Raw genomic sequence first — 21,554 nt, 5'->3', positions numbered from 1 at the left:
GTGATGCAAACTAAAGAAGGAAGAAACAAGCTTTTCTGTAGAAACTTCCCCATTCTTTACCATTATTGCTGTTTGCCTAGGAAATTGTTTTTTTGGAAATTGCTACTGAAAATTCAGCGTGCTATAGCAGACAAGCAGTGGCCGAGAAGATCTGAATCCTAGCTGCCACATTCTGGCCATTTTGTACCTAAGTTAATCATTTGTAAAATTATGTATAATGATACCAGTCCAATCTACCTTAGTAAATTGTAATAAGGATCAAATGACATGTTACATATGTAGATTCTTTATAAATTATAAATTGCTATGAACACATGACAAATTCTTACTCTGCATGGAGCTTTTTCAAATATTGAATCTTAGTAATTTTCAACTGTTTGTTCAGACAAATAATTAAGCATCAATCAAGTACACTGGGGCATTGTGACTTTTTTGTAAATGCTTCCTTCATGATCCCCAACTTTATCTAGCTTCTCTCAAACTCCTTGTGGACTTGGATGTATGTCATGCTTTGGCAAATGGAATGTGAACGGACATGACGAAAGGAGAGGATTGAAATGTTCTTTTATATTTGGTCTTGTCTTCTTGATCTTCTGACATTGCCATGAAAAGACTCAGACCAGATATTCTGCTGGTCTCTGAAGAATTTAAGGACATGTGTAGCAGACCCCACCCCAATGAGTCCTGGAGCCAGACTCAGAGGACACCACCCAAATGCCAAACAAGTCACAGTTGCATAAATGAGAAATGATGCTCATTATTAGAAATCATGGAATGGGAAGGATTCTTAATCAAAATTATAGTGAGTATAGCTCACTCATTAGGTTGCCAAGTTAATATATAGAAAATCCAAATGAGGCATACTCTCAGAGATTTTTTTAAAGACTGCTGAATATCTAAATTTCTACTGGAAGGAAACAGATTGAAAAAATATCTTTATGCCAAGAAGGGCACATTTTTCAATGTCCTCTTTAAGACAGATCAGGAAAGATGATGGTGGATGAGGAATCTTGGAGCTAAGGCCTATAGAGAACAGTGGACTGAGGAACCGCTCCCAGGAAATATTATGAGGGTGTAATCAAAAGCATTCTCAATATTCAGGTAGAAAAATTGAGCAACATTTGCTCAGCAAGATTTCAGAATTCTTAGACTAGCTAGTGTTATGTGTCTCCCACTGACTTTGGAATGTGAGCACATCCTTGTTTTACTGTTGCACGTTATGGATGTTGTCTTTTAGTTCCTATGTCTCTGGATCAAGAGGAGATATGTGGAGTAGGCCTTAACTTTACCTTGATTGGAGTCAAGCTCAATCATGACCAGTCTAGATCAGATGACCCCCCAGAAAAACCTCAGTTGCATGAGCGAGACATAAAAGCTTATTGTTATAATCCACTGAGTTTGGGGTTAGTTTGCTTTACAGCATAGTAAGAAAACAGCTAAATGATAGAAGCACCACTGCTGAACTAAAATTTTATAAAACTGAAAGAGTCTGATGGATTTCAAAATGTTAACCTATGGGCTAGCTTGAAAATTTATCCACAGAATAAATTAAAATTTTTCCCACAGTGGTAACATACCATGTGCTGGTGTGAAGCCTGTACCTACATTTTGAATCAAAAGAGTCCAGTATGTTTCAGAAACAGAGTAGCTCTTTGTATGGGGCTTTTTTAGTTCTTTCAACTTACTTGCCATTGTCGCTTCTCAGTCTTTCTAAAGAAATGTGATTTGCCTTTCAGTGACAAAAATAGTTTTTTTATAAGATGCAGGACAATATCATGAACAGAATGAAGGAACAGGCATCACAGAGCTATGATCACTGTATTGAAGGTTTTCTTATAACAATCCAAAAAATGTTAATTGAAACTCCTACATAATAATTAATATCAATTTCATTGAGTTAATGGACTGAAGGAAAATAAATATATTTATTAAACTAGATAACTCAAATGTACTTTAGCACTCTGACACAAATATGATTTTTGGAATGAAAACTATACTGTTATAAACATTTCTGTTTGCCATACTTATCTTTTATTTATTTATTTATCTTTTGCCATACTTATCTTTTAAGTGTTAGTATAAAACAAAAACAATGTACTAAACATGTTCTCTAAATTTTCATGAATTTGCTAATTTCCCTTTGCTAATATGGGGGGAAAAATGTAGCTTCTGACTTACTGGTTTCAGAATCTTAATCAAGGGACGAAGTTGATATTGAATGCTAGATCAAAAACAAAACAAAACCAAAAAAAACCCCTAAAACATGAGAGTTTTGTATTTGGAAACACCTGTTGAACACTGGAAATTAAATGTAAGAGTAGCTGAACAATACAAATTTATTACTTTGATACCTTTATCAGTCATTTTCTGAAATCTGATAGCATTCTATCAAAACACACATCCGGCAAAGATATAATTGTAAGCAAAAATTAGTATTAAATAATAAAGATATGTTATCACTATGCATTAAAGAAAATTTGGTGTAATACTGGTATAAAAAACTTGACACAAACTGCAAATTTTGAAATGTATCCAAGTTTTAAGATTCTGTAAAGAAAATATCTGAAAGAATTTAGTATTTTTGTTTAAATGATCAGTTTAAAATATCAATTTTAATAGAAATAAGTTTATAAAAATATTAATGGGTTTAAGATATGGCATTTTGTTGTCCAGTTATTGTTTAATTATTTGGATTTAAGCATAAACGTGACCAAACTTTTTTCCGCCATTTAATTCCACAAAGGCCCATCTAAAATAAATTATGTGGTTGCCCAGAAGTTGGACTTGGTAATTTTCATTGATAATAATTGTTTGTCTTAACCCCTAGAGTTGAACCCTAACCCCAATGGAGAAATGTAAATGGATCCCACCTACATGCAACACTTGTCTAGACATGAAAAGCAGGGGAACGTTTAAAGATACCTCAAGTGAGAGTTATATATAACAGTCCTCGATCAATGTACTGTGTCACTGAAAAGAAGTTTAACTAAATCACTAGTTATGGAAAACTGAATGAAACTGGGTATTTTCATTTATCAATGATAAAATACAATATATTTTTATTATATCTTCTGATAAAAACTGTAGTTTTGTTTTTATAAAGAGAAAGTTGTTATTTGGTTGGTTTCTTCCCTATATACCTAAGTCAAACAACAAAGCTACCTAGAAACTCAAAATAATAATAGTTTTACCAATTTTTCCAGCTTTTCCAGATATGTGAGCTTCTCTCCTAGTTAATCTGAAAAAAATCATGTTGTCATAAAAATTTTAAAAAGTAAGATTTCCATAAACATTTCCATTTTTTTATCCTTTACTACAAACCTAGATCATGGACAAATAATTTTGGAAGCCAGAACTTTCATTTTTAAGACAGGGACCTGCTTAGATAAAAGGCACTTGACAATCAAAAGCCTGGTATTAAAAAAAAAAAAAAAACACAACTTGAGTTTATGCCATTTCAAATGCCTGGAGGAAGAATCAAAAAATGCTTAGTAATCTTTAGGAAGAGATTGGAGGAAGGTCCCTGAGCTGGGAAGGAGGGGATTAGTTGACACAGCAGGACTACGTAAGACTACAGAAGATGGCAAGGATGGAATCAGGCTTGGTAGAGGAGGGGTGGGATAGGAGATTGGGTATAGAAAGAGTATTGAAAACATATAGAAAGAGTATTGAAAACATCACCACTCTAATTGTAGTTACTTGTTTTATATGTTCCCATGCAAGTGAACATGAGGAGTTTAAGAGAACATTCACAGATACTATGCCTATCTAGATAAAATTAGTATGGGAAGAGACCTATGCCATTTAAAATGACTCAGTTTTATATTTGCTTCCTATTTCTACTACTTATGGGATATCTTTTCTTGATGAAGGTGCATAATACTTTCTGAAATTCATTTTTTTCCTGTAAATTGTGGGTAAAAAAATTCTTCTTGTAGAATGGTCATGTAAGTTAAGTAGAATATGAAATAATCCACTTTTTAAAGAAACAAATTTGGGAGGGATATGATTTACCGTGCTTCTATCCAGGAATAAAAATCTTGATTAAAAGTCAGAGGAGGATCATCCAGTTCACTTATTCATGTTGGATGACATTTGAATGGCATGTTTGACTAAGAGATTTATAGACAACAAAGGATATTTTTGGACTATAAAACCTCCATTAAAGAGAAGTAGCTTAATCTTGCCTTACTTAGGAACAGCAAGAGTAAATACCTTCCAGCCAAGGGTTCCTTACCTTTACTGTTACCCCTCATTAAGGAGCAACTGAAGATCCTTGACTATAAGTTGTGTCTCTTTTATCATACACTCTTGATTACTTCGTTCTTGTCTTTTTCAACTGTGTTGTGTTGATGACTCTTCTACTCAGATATTCTAACTCTATGTTATCCAGCCCTCTATTAATATATGATAGGTTCCTGATATGTTTCTTTCTATGTGGATCTATATATTTTTTTTTCATTTCTATTTTAAGAGGTCGGTGCCTCATGTACACATGCTACATTCTCTAGTTCACCAGAAAAAAAAAAAGAAGCAGTTTTCACGTGCTGTGCCATCTAAAGGAATTTTTAAAATCCTTTGATATGGAAAGGTATCATGGTCCAAAATGAAATATATAACCCCTTCAGGTTGAAAAGCAAACACCCCCATATATTTTCTACAAAGCCAGTAACTGTTGACCCTGGCTAGAGTAGCTGAGCTTTTGCTCCTGTTGATCTATTTCTCACCTACTATCACTCAGGCAGTTGTAAATTAAAAGTACCTATCATGGTAATTATTAAATAATATGTGGTCAATTAACATGTGGTTTCTCATAAAAATTTATAATTTTATCATTTACAATTAGGTCTGTGATCCACATGAAATTAATTTTATGATGTTAGGAGGGGCCAAGGTTGAATGTTTTAAATATATTGATATCCAGCTGTTCCAGCAAGCTTTCTTTCACTATTTACTTCACTACTGGATTGCTTTGGTGCTTTTGTCAAGAAATCAAGTAACCACACCCATGTGAGTTTTTTTCTGGGCTCTCTATTCTGTTACACTGATATAGTTCTAATCTTATGTCAATATTACACTGTTTTGATTGCAGAAGTTTATAGACTGTCTTTTTTTTATTTATTTATTTTAATTGGAGGCTAATTACATTACAATATTGTAGTGGTTTTTGCCACACATTGACATGACTCAGCCATGGGTGTACATGTGTTCCCCATCCTGACCCTCCCTCCCACCTCCCTCCCCATCCCATCCCTCAGGGTCATCCCAGTGCACCAGCCCTGAGCACCCTGTCTCATGCATTGACCCCGGACTGGCAATCTGTTTCACATATGATAATATACATGTTTCAATGCTATTCTCTCAAATCATCCCACCCTCGCCTTCTCCCACAGAGTCTAAAAGACTGTTCTATACATCTGTGTCTCTTTTGCTGTCTCGCATATAGGGTTATCATTACCATCTTTCTAAATTCCGTATATATGTGTTAGTATACTGAATTGGTGTTTTTCTTTCTGACTTACTTCACTCTATATAATAGGCTCCAGTTTCATCTACCTCATTAGAACTGATTTAAATGCATTTTTAACGGCTGAGTAATATTCCATGGTGTATATGTACCACAGCTTCCTTATCCATTCGTCTGCTGATGGGCATCTAGGTTGCGTCCATGTCCTGGCTATTCTAAACAGTGCTGTGATGAACACTGGGGTACATGTGTCTCTTTCACTTCTGGTTTCCTCGGTGTGTATGCCTAGCCGTGGCATTGCTGGGTCATATGGCTGTTCTATTTCCAGTTTTTTAAGGAAGTATGTCTTGAAATCAAGTACTGTAAATTATGCAAGTTTTTTTTTTACAATTACTTCATATACTCTGATAAGTTTTCAAGTTTTAAACTCCATTATTCAAAACTATTAGAAGTATATAAGACAGTAATTAACATTTTAAAGATTTTTTTGTTAAAGAAATGTAACTCTTTATAAATCATATTTTAGATCACGGAACCTAAAGACCTGAGAAAAACATTCACTAATGTGTCCAGGGGGGTTGTTGTTGCTGTTGTCTTTTAATTTTTCTTTATTTGTTTTATAGTTGAGGAAGGAAATAAAGAGTTTGGGGTTGGGACAGTAGCCAAGATGACAAACTGAAAGGAGAGCAAAGAAGGGATGAGTCTGTCTCACACTGAGACCCAAAGGATAGGCTTTTTTGCCCCTTTGGAGGAAGGGATTACAGGAAGAAATTGGCAGAATTTATTTTGAAAGATTTAGGATACAATCAAAGCTACCTTAGGGCTAGAAGAGGAAACTATTCTACCTGCTTCCTTATTAAGATGTTTTGCCCTACAGAAGATCATATAATAGTGTTCATAAGGATGTAGGGAAACAGGCTCTCCGATGTACTGTTGAGGGATAGTAAATGAATTAATCCTTTTGGGAAGACAATTTAACAGTATGATACATATTAAGGTAAATATTATTTGACCCAACTATCCCTCTTTGAAATCTTATTTAAAGACTTACCTATGTGAATACACAAATATGTACACACAAGTATTTTTATCATCTTAATGCTTATAGAAGCAAAAAAAAAAAAGAGAAAACCATTGTTATGAGTTGAATGGTGTCTCCCCCCTCCAAAAGGTATGTTGGAGCTGTAACTCCCAATACCTAGACTGTGACCTTACATGGAAGCAGGGTCCTTATAAGAGAGGAGAACCTGTTAGGAACAGAAGCATACACAAGTAGAAGATGATATGGAAACAAAGAGGGAGAAGAAGGCCTTGTGACTGGAATCATGCGTCTAAGAGTCTAGGAACACCAAAGATTGACAGGAAACACCAGAAGCTTGAAGAGTCAAGAAAGGATTTTGCCTTAGAGCTCTCAGTGAGAACATGTCTAGGCTGACACCATGACTTCACACTTACACCCTCCAGACTGAGAAGCAATACATTTCTGCTGTTCAAAAAATAATCTAAGTGGAAAATTTTGTGCTTTTATTTACTTGGTGATTTTATTTATCAGTTCAGTTCAGTTCAGTTGTTCAACTATGTCCAAATCTTTGTGACCCCATGGACTGTGGCACACCAGGATTCTCTGTCTATCACCAAATCCTGGAGCTTGCTCAGACTCGTGTCCATGGAGTTGGTAATGCCATCCAACCATCTCATCCTCTGACATCCCCTTCTCTTCCTGTCTTCAACCTGTCCCAGAATCAGGGTCTTTTCTAAGGAGTCAGTTCTTTGCATCAGGTGGTCAAAGTATTGGAGTTTCAGCTTCAGCATCAGTCCTTCCAATGAATATTCAGCACTGATTTCCTTTAGGATGGACTGGTTGGATCTCCTTGCAGTCCAAGGGACTCTCAAGAGTCTTCTCCAATACCACAGCTCAAAAGGATCAATTCTTCAGAGCTTTCTTCATGGTCCAACTCTCACATTCATACATGACTACTGGACAAACCATAGCTTTGACTACATGGACCTTTGTCGGCAAAGTAATGTCTCTGCTTTTTAATACACTGTATAGTTGTCATGGGCGTCCCTCACAGCTCAGTCAGAAAAGAATCTGCCTGCAATGTGGGAGACCTGGGTTCAATGCCTGGGTCGGGAAGATCCCCTGGAGAAGGAAATGGCAACCCACTCCAGTATGCTTGCCTGGAAAATCCCATGGACAAAGGAGCCTGGTAGGCTACAGTCCATCGGGTCGCAAGAGTCAGACATGACTTAGCAACTAAACCACCACCAGGTTTGTCATAGCTTTTCTTCCAATGAGCAAGTGTCTTTAAATTTCATGGCTGTAGTCACCTTTGCAGTGATTTTGAAGTGAAAGAAAATAAAGTCTGTCCCTGTTTCCATTGCTTCCCCATCTATTTGCCATGAAGAGATGGGACCGGATGTCATGATCTTAGTTTCTTGAATGTTGAGTTTTCTGCCAGCTTGTTCACTCTCCTCTTTCACTTTCATCAAAAGGCTCTTTAGTTCCTCTTCACTTTCTGCCATAAGGGTGGTGTCATCTACATATCTGAGGTTATTGATACCTCTCCCATCAATCTTGATTCCACCTTGTGCTTCATTCAGGCCTGGCATTTCTCATGATGTACTCTGTATATAAGTTAAATAAGCAGAGTGACAATATACAGCCTTGATGTACTCCTTTCCCGATTTTTAACCAGTCCTTTGCTCCATGTCCAGTTCTAACTGTTGCTTCTTGACCTGAATACAGATTTCTCAGGAGGCAGGTCAGGTGGCCTGGAATCCTCATCTCTTGAATAATTTTCCACAGTTTGTTGTGATCCACACAGTCAAAGGCTTTAGCATGTTCAGTAAAGCAAAAGTAGTTGTATATCTGGAATTCTCTAACTTTCTATGACCCAAGAGATATTGGCAATTTGATCTCTGGTTCCACTGCCTTTTCTAAATCCAACTTGAACATCTGAAAGTTCTCAGTTCATGTACTGTTGAAGGCTAGCTTGGAGAATTTTTAGCGTTCCTTTGCTAGGGTGTGAGGTGAGTGCAAATGTGTGGTAATTTGAACATTCTTTGGCATTGACTTTCTTTGGGATTACGATGATAACTGACCTTTTCCAGTCCTGCGGCCACTGCTGTTTTCCAAATTTGCTAGCATATTGAGTGCAACACTTTCACAGAATCATCTTTGAGGATTTGAAATAAATCAGCTGGAATTCCATCACCTCCACTTCTTTGTTCTTGTTATGCTTTCTAAGGCACCTTGAATTCATACTTCAGGATGTCTGGCTCTAGTTGAGTAATCACACCATCATGGTTGTCTGGGTGATGAAGATCTTTTTTGTATAGTTCTTCTGTGTGTTCTTGCCACCTCTTCTTAATATCTTCTGCTTCTATTAGGTCTATACCATTTCTGCCCCCTATTGTGCCCATCATTGCATGAAATATTCACTTGGTATCTCTAATTTCTTGAAGAGATCTCTAGTCTTTCCCATTCTATTGTTTTCCTCTGTTTCTTTGCACTGATCACTGAGGAAGGCTTTCTTATCTCTCCTTGCTATTCTTTGGAACTCTGCATTCACATGGCTATATCTTTCCTTTTCTCCTTTGCCTTTTGCTTCTCTTCTTTTCATAGCTGTTTGTAGGGCCTCCGCAGGCAACCATTTTGCCTTTTTGCATTTTTTCTTCTTGGGGATGTTTTTGATCACTACCTGCTGTACAATGTTACGAAGCTCTGTCCATACATCTTCAGGCACTCTGTCTATCAGATCTAATCCCTTGAATCTATTTGTTACTTTCACTGTATAATTGTAAGGGGTTTGTTTTAGGTCATACCTGAATGGTCCAGTGGTTTTCTCTATTTTCTTCAACTTAAGTCTGAATTTTGCAATAAGTTCATGATCTGAGCCACAGTCAGCTCCCAGTCTTGTTTCTGCCAACTGTATAGAGCTTCTCCATCTTCATATGCAAAAATATAATTGGTCTGATTTCGGTATTGACCATCTGGTGATGTCCAGGTGTAGAGTCGTCTCTTGTGTTGTTGGAAGAGAGTGTTTCCTATAACCAGTGTGTTCTCCTGTATTAGCCTTTTCCCTGCTTCCTTTTGTACTTCAAGACCAAACTTGCCTGTTACTCCAGGTATCTCTTGACTTCCTACTTATTCATTCCAGTCCATAAGATGAAAAAGACATCTTTTTGGGGTGTTAGCTCTAGAAGGTCTTTTAAGTCATCGTAGAACCATTCAGCTTCAGCTTCTTCAGCATTAGTGGTTGGGGCATAGACTTGGATTACTCTGATATTAATTTTTTGCCTTGGAAACAAACAGAGATCTTTCTGTCATTTTTGAGATTTCACCCAAGTACTACACTTCAGACTCTTTTGTTGAATATGAGGATGATTCCATTTCTTCTAAAGCATTCTTGCCCACAGTAGTAGATACAATGGTCATCTGAATTAAATTTACCCATTTCTGTCCATTTTAGTTCAGTTCAGTTCAGTTCAGTCCCTCAGTCATGTTCGACTCTTTGCAATCACATTGACTGCAGCACGCCAGGCTTCCCTGTCCATCATCTGGACATTACTCAGGTTCATGTCCATTGAGTCAGTGATTCCACCAACCATCTCATCCTCTGTTGCCTCCTTCTCCTCCCACCTTCAATCTTTCCCGGCATCAGGATCTTTTCAAATGAGTCAGTTCTTCACATCAGGTAACCAAAGTATTGGAGTTTCAGCTTCAGCATCAGTCCTTCCAATGAATATTCAGGCCTGATTTCCTTTAGGGAGGACTGGTTGGATCTCTTTGTTGTCCAAGGGACTTTCAAGAATCTTCTCCAATACCACAGTTCAAAAGCATCAATCCTTCTTTGCTCAGCTTTCCAACTCTCACATCCATACTCACATCCACATCAGTGACTACTGGAAAAACCATAACTTTGACTAGATGGACCTTTGTTGGCAAAGTAATGCCTTTGCTTGTTAATATTGTGTCTAGTTTGGTCATAACTTTTCTTCCAAGGAGCATGCATCTTTTAATTTCATGGCTGCAGTCACCATCTGCAGTGACTTTGGAGCCTAAGAAAATAAAGTCTGTCACTGTTTCCACTGTTTCCCCATCTATTTGCCATGAAGTGGTGTGACCAGATGTCATGAGCTTACTTTTCTAAATGATGAGTTTTAAGCCAACATTTTTACTCTCCTCTTTCACTTTCATCAAGAGGCTCTTTAGTTCTTCTTTGCTTTCTGCCATAAAGGTGGTATCATCTGCATATCTGAGGTTATTGATATTTCTCCCAGCAATCTTGATTCCAGCTTGTGCTTCATCCAGCCCAGAATTTCTCATGGTATACTATGCATATAAGTTAAAACAGCTGGGTGACAATATACGGCCTTGACGTATTCCTTTCCCAATTTGGAACTAGTTTGCTGTTCCACTTCCAGTTCTAACTGTTACATCTTGACCTGCATACAGATTTCTCAGGAGGCAGGTCAGGTGGTCTGGTATTCCACCTTGAGAATCTGTGAAGAATTTTCCACAGTTTGTTGCAATCAACACAGTCAAAGGCTTTGGCACAGTCAATAAAACAGACGTAGAAGTTTTTCTGAAATTCTTTTGTTTTTTTGATGACCCAATGAATGTTGGCAATTTGATCTCTGGTTCCTCTGCCTTTTCTAAATTCAGCTTGAGCATCTCAAATTTCATGGGTCACATACTGTTGAAGCCTGGCTTGGATAATTTTGAGCATTACTTTACTAGCATGTAAGATGAGTGCAATTGTGCAGAGGTTTGAACGTTCTTTGGCATTTGAACTTTCTTTGGGATTCAAATGAAAACTGACCTTTTCCAATCCTGTGGCCACTGCTGAGTTTTTCAAATTTGCTGGCATATTGAGTGCAACACTCACAGCACCATCTTTTAGGATTTTAAATAGCTCAACTGGAATTCCATCACCTCCATGAGCTTTGTTCATAGTGATGCTTCCTAGGGCCCACTTGACTTTGCATTCCAGGATGTCTGGCTCTAGGTGAGTGATCACACCATTGTGATCATCTGGGTCATGAAGATCTTTTTGGTACAGTTCTTCTGTGTATTCTTGCCACCTCTTCTTAATATCTTCTGCTTCTGTCAGGTCGATACCATTTCTGTTCTTTATTGTGCCCATCTTTGGGTGAAATGTTCCCTTGTATCTCTAATTTTCTTGAAGCGATCTCTAGTCTTTCCCATTCTATTGTTTTCCCTCTATTTCTTTGCGTTGGTCACTGAGGAAGGCTTTCTTATCTCTCCGTCCAAGGACAGAGAAGCCCCAGCAGGACAGTAGGCACTGGAGCAGCAGATGTGTGGCGCTGGAGTGACTTTTAGGAAATACCCCAATGTCCAAGGGCAAAGGAGGAGCCCCAGCAAGATGGCTGGAGATGCGAAACACTTTTAGAATCAAACCCCATACCTGCCAGAGACTCTCAGAGGGCTCAAACATTCCTTCTGCAAACCAGCACCCAGAGACCCCACGGAGACTGAGAAAGAACTGTGTTTGAGTGTCTCCTGAGGAGGCAGGGGTCAGCAGCGGACTGATGCAAGGGCTGGGGCTCTGGGTGCAATAGACCTGGGTATCACATAAGCCCTCTTGGAGGAGGTGGCCATTAACCCCATTTTAGTTCACTGATTCCTAAAATGTCAATGTTCACTCTTGCCATGTCCTGTTTGACCACTTCCAATCTACCTTGATTTTAATCCCAAATTTCACAAGTGTCACTGCTGACTTTATTGAGAATGATACTCCTCACTGTGAATTTCATTTCTGTTTTATTCTCTCCCTTTTGCTTACAATTTTTTTCAAAGTCTGTCCTTATTTTTAAAAATTAATCATCAAAAAAGCACCCAACATAACTCCTTCCCCCACTGTGTCCACAAGTCTGTTTTCTTATACGTCAGTTCAACCTGGTTCCTTTGTGGTTTACAATATCAGTTAATTTATTTTGGTTTCCAATCTTCTATGTTCTTAGAAAAATAAGTTTAAAACAATACTATAGAATATTTGGGGAGGTGGGAGGGGGGATCAGGATGGGGAACACATGTAAATCCATGGCTGATTCATGTCAGTGTATGGCAAAAACCACTACAATATTGTAAAGTAATTAGCCTCCAACTAATAAATGAAAAAAAAAAGAATATTTGGAATTTAGTGCATGAAAATGTAGAAGCTAAATGATAACACTGATTTATGGTAACACAATAAAAAAAGAACATTCATTCTATCTATGATATGTTAATGACAGAATTTCACAAGAACTTAAATTCCACCCATGTCTTAGGATCTGTTTTTTTTTAATTTTTAGATTTTTTTATCTAGCAAATATAAACAATGAGCTTTAAATTTTTCAGTGCTTTAAATGGAGTTAAAACTGAACTCATTTTGGGGGGGGGGGGTCATGAATTTCACTCAGTGTATCTAGTTGCCAACATAATTTACTCAGCTATTTTTTAATAATCCAGATATCATTGAGTTTTAAACACTTGAATGTAGATGAGTTGATCATAACTATTTTTTCTGTATATTTGGAAAGGTTGATTGCTTATTTCTTCACTAGTGAGAAGTGAGAAACATTGAAAGAGTTTGAGAGTCTATTTCTTTTTTCCTTCCCCAACATCACCATTTATGAGAGGATTTTCAAGGTGTCTAGTCCTTGGAATTATAGATAATTATAGAATTGTAGATAATTAGATTTTATTAATAGATTTATTAATCCCTTCAGAAAAAAATTTCAATGTTTCTGATAAGCTATTCACTAATTGCAAAGCCTACCATAAACACACACACACATACACTCATTGACACATGCATGGATGCACATACAGATACACACTCACATGTACACAGACAGATAGCGTGTTAGCTAAGGACACCACATTTTCTAGAACTGAGAAAGAGACACAGAGAAGGTACCTCATTGTAGTACCTCACTGCGGCTTCCCTTAGCTCTCAGAATCCCTAAAAAGGCAATGATTGTGTGGGGTATTGCCCACTGAGGGTTATGCCCTACTTAGGGTCACTATATCTTGCTGTCTCCTTCAGAGGTAATTGAAGAAATACTCCTAATATGAAATATTAACAGACTTTTGGGACTTAGGATCTTTTCCTGTTCTCTAGCTGAACTTGGCTTCAGCAAGACTACATTCCCCAGGAAGCAGGAAGACAGAAAAATGGTCAGATGGCTCATCATCTTGTCCAGTGAAGTGTCAGGAGACACTGTCCAGAAGTCCCCAAACAATACATCTTCAGGATCCCAATATCCCTAAGATGCAGTTCTACCTCCATTTTAGGCTCCCTCTGTCTCTTTCTCATACACAAACATACACACACACACACCTACACACACATGCAGTATCCGTCTATTTCTCATCACTTGCCTGAAAAGAAACAAGCTGCTATTTATGAGCAGCCCTATGGAGGGGCCATGTGCCAAGGAAAGGAGGCCTCATGTCAACTGCCAGTGAGGAGCTCAGACCTTCCAGCAGCCACACAAGTGAGCTTGGAAGTGGAATCAAACCCTGAGATAGCTACAGCCTGGCCAACAACTTGACTACAACCTTGAAAGAGACCAAGAGTCAGAAACACTTAGCTAAACCAGTAAAAGTGTGTGAGATAATCAATATCAATTGTTTCAAGGTGCTAAATTTTGGGATAAGTTGTTGTGCAACAGTAACTAGCATGTGTGTGTGTGTGTTTGTATATACAGTCATACCTCACTTTATTGTACTTTTCTTTATTGCAGTTTGCTGATACTGTACTTTTGTTGTTGTTTACAAATTGGAGGCCTGTGGCAACCCTGCACTGTCAGATGATGGTTAGCATCTTTTTGCAATAAAGTACTTTTTAATTAAGGTATGTACATTTCTTAAATAAAATGCTATTGCACACTTAATAGGCTACAGTAGAGTGTAAACATAGCTTTCATATGCACTGGCAAACAAAAAAAAATGTGTGCAACTTGCTTTATTGCAGTATTTGCTAACTGCTGTGGTCTGGAACTGAACCTGCAATGTCTCTGAGGTATGCCCATATATACAGAAAGGAAGGAGGAAAGAGAAGGATAGAGAGAAAGAAACAAATGAGGTAGAGAGACAGATAGGATTATTTGTTGCAAATAAAATGAGATACTGGACAAGGAGAATTCTAAAATATAATATGTAATAGTACCTATCTCTGTTTTAATCCAGTAGATCAGAAATGATTGTAAAAACAGAGTGCCTCCTACTTAAATATCCCTAATGACAAATGAAAAATTTGGAAATAAATGATTACATATGGTGAGCAATAAAAGATGTTTCATAGCTAAAATATCCAGATGGAAAATGTAAAATTAACATAGTTATAATGCTTTCAACTTTAAAAAGCATATAGTTCCATCCACTCATTTTTTTTTTAATTAGGTGAAGATATTAAGAAGCATTGATGGTTTCTCCTCTAAGCAGTTCACTGCTTGCCTAAATTTGGACTATGTAACATCTCTCTTAAATTTGCTGAAAACACACTTTTACACTATTTTTATATTAACCTGCAAATAGAAATCAAGCAAATTTCCATATTAAGCAAAATACCTACAAATACACGGACTGTAAGATTCAACCAAAATTCTTGCCATTTAGTATTTTATATCTTTACAAAGGTAGGTTTATATTATAGTATAAACACCAGTATTTTGTCTACATAGAATAAGAAACACCTGAAACACATTTACCAGAATAAGCTTGATTATACAATAAGTGTGTAAATTTCAGTAAAATTATAATTGGAAAACAGGCATAAAAAGGCCAAACTGCTACTATTTCCTTATTCTTTAATGTTTGTGAAGTTTTACCTGTTGTTTCTCTGCTTTTGCAGCTCTGCATTAAGAAGACCTCTCAAGGATTCTTACTGATGAACAGATAGACAAAAACCCAAGATAGAATTACATTTAAATTTCTGTTTTCAGTCTGAATTACTGACTTGTAAGAAAATAATAACCTTGGAAACTTTTGTGGGCTACTCATTCTTAAATTATTGCCATATTCACTATATATAGCAGATATAACAGCTTCTAATACAGATATATATTTGGAGATACATTTTTCTCCTACATTGCAGGTAGATTCTTTACTGGATGAGCCAGCAGGGAAGCCTATATATATATATATATTTATATATTATATATATAATATGTATACTTCTATATATTATAATATATAACAGTATATATAATATAATTCATTACTATGAAAGTATTAAACCTTGTATATGTAAATTCTGATACTTCTCTTTATTGGCAATGGCAGTTTTTGGATCCTTTGGTCCAAAGGAGATTTTATATATATATATATATATATATATATATATATATATATATATACACATACATACATACATATATATTACTATATATATTCTATATATATTAGAAATATACTATACTATATAATATATTGTATTATATTGTGTTAAGGTTTTTCTCTTCATCAAAGTCTATGGTGATGAGTAAATTACAAGTTTGTTAAGAAATAAATATACACTAACATATCCTATCATTTCCTGACTATTTCAAATTTTTACTAAAAATATAACTAAGGAGATCACAAACAGGCAATTTTTATTTGAAATTCCAGAAAGAGAAACTCAAATGTTATCATTATGCCTCATTGTTTCAATTGGTTAATACTCTTTATTTGTCAAACCATAAATTTGATGGACACTAATTGTTCCAAAATAGACTTTATGGTCTGTCATGTCATTAAGAGTTCAGCACATTTCTATTAATGAGCTAGAATCCCTAGTAAAAAGCACACTAATTACATTTGCTAATGATAATGAATGAGGTGTGGAACCACCACTAGTGATCGTAGAAAATTACAACAAAGACTTAGCAAATTTAGAACTAGAAGAATTTTAGCAGTATATGTACCTGTATATTATGTTTTTCCTCTTTGATATATCACAATTATATTTGACTGCAAGACACAATAATTAGTCAAGTGTGTGGAAGTTCATGAATTTGAGAAACTCTCTTTAGAATACTTTTTAAACTATTTACCCTTTAATGGTTAGTTTCTTTGAATGTTCTTTTTGTCCTATATTTAGCTTTCAGTTACATTCCTTCTTCCCATTAGGGATCCAAGTATCTTATAAAATGTATTTCAGATCTCTCTTAGGGGTTGAGAAAATATTTCCAAACTCAGACTTACCTATTCTAATGCCATTCCCATTTCCAACTTATTGTTAAGCCTGCTTTCTATACATTGGAATTGATTCTTCATGTTGATGTCTCAAGTGGACTTTCTGTCTGAATTTCCATGATAGTTTTGTCCTGATACTGCTTTGCATTCATTTATATATTCATTTGGGATCCATTATTATTTTCATTCAATTGACATTTATTGATTGATTTCTATGATATATCAAATACAGTATAAATCCAGAAAACTAACACCAATGAACAGGGCAGAAATAACCATTATTTTCATGGCACTTCAGCAAGAAAAATTCATTTCACAAAAATAATTATTTAAGTGGTAAAGTGTGCTATGAAGGAAAATAGCAGAGAAAACTAAAATATGATATTAGGGTAAAAAGGATACAAGGGAACAAAAACCTTTACTATAAAAATAATAGGCAAAAACAATTACAAGTAGTAGGAATTAACCGCAGGTAGGAAATAAGGGAAGGGAAGAAGTCAGGCAAAGGGACGGACACTTTAGAAAGCCTTGATAGGAATAAAGCTGTTAGAATAAGTAAAAACAGGTGACATGTATGAAACATATTAAGGGTTGTTGTTCAGTCTCTAACTCCTGTCTGACTCTTTACCATCTAATGGACTATAGCACACCAGGCTCCCCTGTCCTTCAGTATCTCCTGGAGTTTGCTCAGATTTATGTTCATTGAGTTGGTGATGCTACCTAAACATCTAATTCTCTGTTGCCCATTCCTCCTTTTGCCTTCAGTCTTTCCCAGCATCAGGGTCTTTTTCAATGAGTTGGCTCTTTGCATCAGCTGGCCAAAGTATTGGAGCTTCAGTTTCAGCATCAGTCCTTCCAGTGAATATTCAGGGATGATTTCCAAAGCAACAGCTAGAACTGGACATGGAATGACAGACTGGTTCCAATTTGGGAAAGGGGTACATCAAGGCTGTATATTGTCACCCTCCTTATTTAACTTATATGCAGAATACATCAAGTGAAACACCGGGCTGGATGAAGCACAAGCTGGAAGCAAGATTGCCAGGAGAAACATCAATAACCTTAGATACTCAGATGATACCACCCTTATGGCAGAAAGTGAAGGACTAAAGAGCCTCTTGATGAAAATGAAAGCAGAGAGTGACAAAGTTGGCTTAATACTCAACATTCAGAAAACTAAGATCATGGCATTTGGTCCCATCACTTCTTGGCAAATAGATGGAGAAACAATAGGAACAGTGACAGACTATTTATTTGGGCTCTAAAATCACTGCAGATGGTGACTGCAGCCATGAAATTAAAACACACTTGCTTCTTGGAAGAAAAACTATGACCAACCTAGACAGCATATTAAACAGCATATTAAAAAGCAGAGACATTACTTTGCCAACAAAGGTCCATCTAGTCAAAGCTATGGTTTTTCCAGTAGTCATGTATGAATGTGGGAATTGGACCATAAAGAAAGCTGAGCACTGAAGAATTGATGCTTTTGAACTGTGGTATTAGAGAAGACTCTTGAGAGTCCTTGGATTGCAAGGAGATCTAACCAGTTCATCCTAAAGGAAATCAGTGCTGAATATTCATTGGAAGGACTGATGCTGAAGCTGAAACTCGAATACTTTGACCACCTGATGCAAAGAACTGACTCACTGGAAAAGATCCTGATGCTGGGGAAGACTGAAGGGAGGAAGAGAAGGGGACGACCTAGGATGAGATGGTTGGATGGCATCACTGACTTGATGGACATGAGTTTGAGCAAGCTCTGAGAGTTGGTGATGGACAGGGAAGCCTGGCAAGCTGCAGTCCATGGGGTTGCAAAGACACAGATATGACTGAACGATTGAACTGAACTGAACTTCCTTTAGGATTGACGGGTTTAATGTCCTTGGTCCTTGCTGACCAAGGAATTCTCATGAGTCTTCTCCAGCACCACAGTTCAAAAGAATCAGTTCTACAGGACTCTGCCTTCTTTATGGTCCAACTCTCAGATTCCTACATGACTACTGGAAAAACTATAGTTTTGACTATAAAGAATTTTGTTGGCAATATCGCTGCTTTTTAATATGCTGTCTAGTTTTCTCATAGCTTTCCTTCCAAGAAGCAAACATCTTTTAATTTCATGGTCACCATGAAATTAATTTCATGCTGTCACCATCCATAGTGATTTTAGAGCCCAAGAAAATAAAATCTGTCACTGTTTACACTTTTTCCCCTTCTATTTGACATGAAGTGATGGGACCGGATGCCATGATCTTAGTTTTTGAATGTTGAGTGTTAAGCCAGATTTTTCACTCTCCTCTTTCACCCTCACCAAGAGGCTCTTAAGTTCTTCTTCACTTTCTGCCATGACAGTCGTATCATATGCATATCTGAGGGTTGCTGATATTTCTCCTGGCAACCTGGATTCCAGCTTGAGCTTTATCCAGCCCAAGGCTGTATATTGTCACCCCACTTATTTACCTTCTATGTATGATGTACTCTGAATAGAAGGTAAATAAGCAGGGTGACTCTATTTGGCCTTGATGTACTCCTTTCCCAATTTTGAACCAGTTCATTGCTCTATGTCCAACTCTAACTGTTGCTTCTTGACCTGCATACAGGTTTCTCAGGAGGCAAGTATGGTGGACGCCTATTCCCATCTCTGGAAGAATTTTTCACAGTTTGTTGTGATCCACACTGTCAAAGGCTTTAGTGTAGTCAATGAAGCAGGATCAAATGTTTTCCCAGAATTCCCTTGCTTTCTCTATGATCCAACAAATGTATGCAATCTGATTCCCTTGCTTTTTCCAAACCCAGCTTGTACACCTGGAAGTTCTTGGTTTTTCATATTGCTGAAGCCTAGTTTGAAGGATTTTGAGCACTGATATACTGGTATGTGAAATGAGTGCAATAGTATGGTAGTATCACCTTACATTGGTCTGAATGGCCATTATCAAAAAGTCTACAAATAATAAATGCTGTATAAGGTGTGGAGAAAGGGGGACACTCATACAATGTTGCTGACAATGAAAATTGATGCCATTACTATGGAGAACTGGGAGTAAAACCAGAGAAAACCATAATTTGAAAAGGTACGTACACCCCAATATTCATAACAGCACTACTCACAATACCAAAGACATGGACCTAAGGGTTTCACCGACAGATGCATGGATAAAGAAGATGTGGTATATGTACACAACGGGATATTACTCAGTCATAAAAAAGAATGAAATAATGCCATTTGCAGCAACATTCATGGGCCTATAGATTATCATACTAATTGAAGAAAGTCAGAGGAAGATAAATATCATATGCTATCACATATGTAGAATCTAAAAAATGACACAAGTAAATTTATTTACAAATGGAAACCAACTCACGGGTATAGAAAATGTACTTATGGTTTCCAAAGGCAGGGGAGGAATAAATTAGGAGCTTGGAATTACTAGGTACAAATTGCTATATATAAAAGAGATAAACAACAAGGTCCTACTGCATAGCACTGGTAACTACATTCAGTATCTTGTAATAAACTATAATATAATGGAAAAAATCTGATATATATATATATATATACATATATATATATATATACACATATATATATATATATCTTTGCTGTATTCAGAAACTGACATAATATTGTAAATCAACTATACCTCAATAAAATAAAAAATAGACACATAGAACAATGGAACAGGAACAAGAGCTCAGAAATAAACCCTGACATATACAGTCAGCTAGTATGTGACAATGGAGCCAAGAATACCATTGGGTAAATAATGCTTTCATCAAATGGTACTATGAAAATCGATAGCACATGCAGATGAATGAAGCTGGACCCTTATTTTATACCACTGAAAAATTAACTCAAATCAGATTAAAGATTTAAACATAAAACCTGAAACAATAAAACTCTTAGAAGCAAACATAAGGGAAAATCTCCTTGAGGTTGGTCTTGGCAACCATTTTCTGGATGTAGCATCAAAAGCACAAGAATCACAGCAAAATAAGTGAGACTGCATCAAACCACAAAGTTTCTTTACAGCAAAAGAAAAGATCAGCAAAATGAAAAGGAAAGTTACAAAGAATGAGAAAATATTTCCAAATTATATATCTGATAAAGGGTTAATATCCAAAGCATGTAAAGAACTTATACAACCCAATAGGAAGCATAAACAAATAAACAGCCTCATTAAAAATAAACAATGGACCAGAAGAGTCATCTTTCCAAAGAAGATATACATATGGCCAACTGATACATGGAAGGAACCCCACATCAGGAAAAGGCCAAGACAGATATTTAAGCAGATTGTGGGTAAAATGCTATTTGTATTTTCTGCTTGCTTGTAAATAAATGGCACTCGTGAATTGAACAGCCAAGTAGAAAATATAATAAACTTGACCCTTACATCACATCATTCACAAAATTGGATGTCAAATGAATTGCAAGTCTAAATATAAAGGGTAAATATGAAAGATGGTTTTCTAGGAGAAAACTGAGTAAGGATGTACTCATTATTTGGTCATAGAAAGGTTTCCTATATAGGACACAAATGGATTAAGAAATCAGATTACATTAAAATTAAGAATAGCTGTTCTTCTGAAAAACATTGTGATAAAGTGATAGAATGGAAAAAAAGATATTTTAGTGCCCTCAAACAACAAAGAACTTCTACTTAAAATATATGAATGTTCCTAGAAATCAATTTAAAAGACACATATGTGCATGCTCAGTTATTCAGTCATGTTTGGCTCTTTGTGACCTCATGGAGTATGGCCCACCAGTCTCCTCTGCCCGTGTGATTTTTTCAGGCAAGAATACTAGAGTGGGTTGCCATTTCCTCCTCCAGGGGATCTTCCCAAGCCAGGGATGGAACTCACATCTCCTGCATTGGCAGGCAAATTCTT

The sequence above is a fragment of the Dama dama genome, chromosome X, assembly GCF_033118175.1.
Source record: "Dama dama isolate Ldn47 chromosome X, ASM3311817v1, whole genome shotgun sequence".
In the NCBI taxonomy this organism is placed as follows: Eukaryota; Metazoa; Chordata; class Mammalia; order Artiodactyla; family Cervidae; genus Dama; species Dama dama.
Note: the sequence above shows the minus strand (reverse complement) of the source record.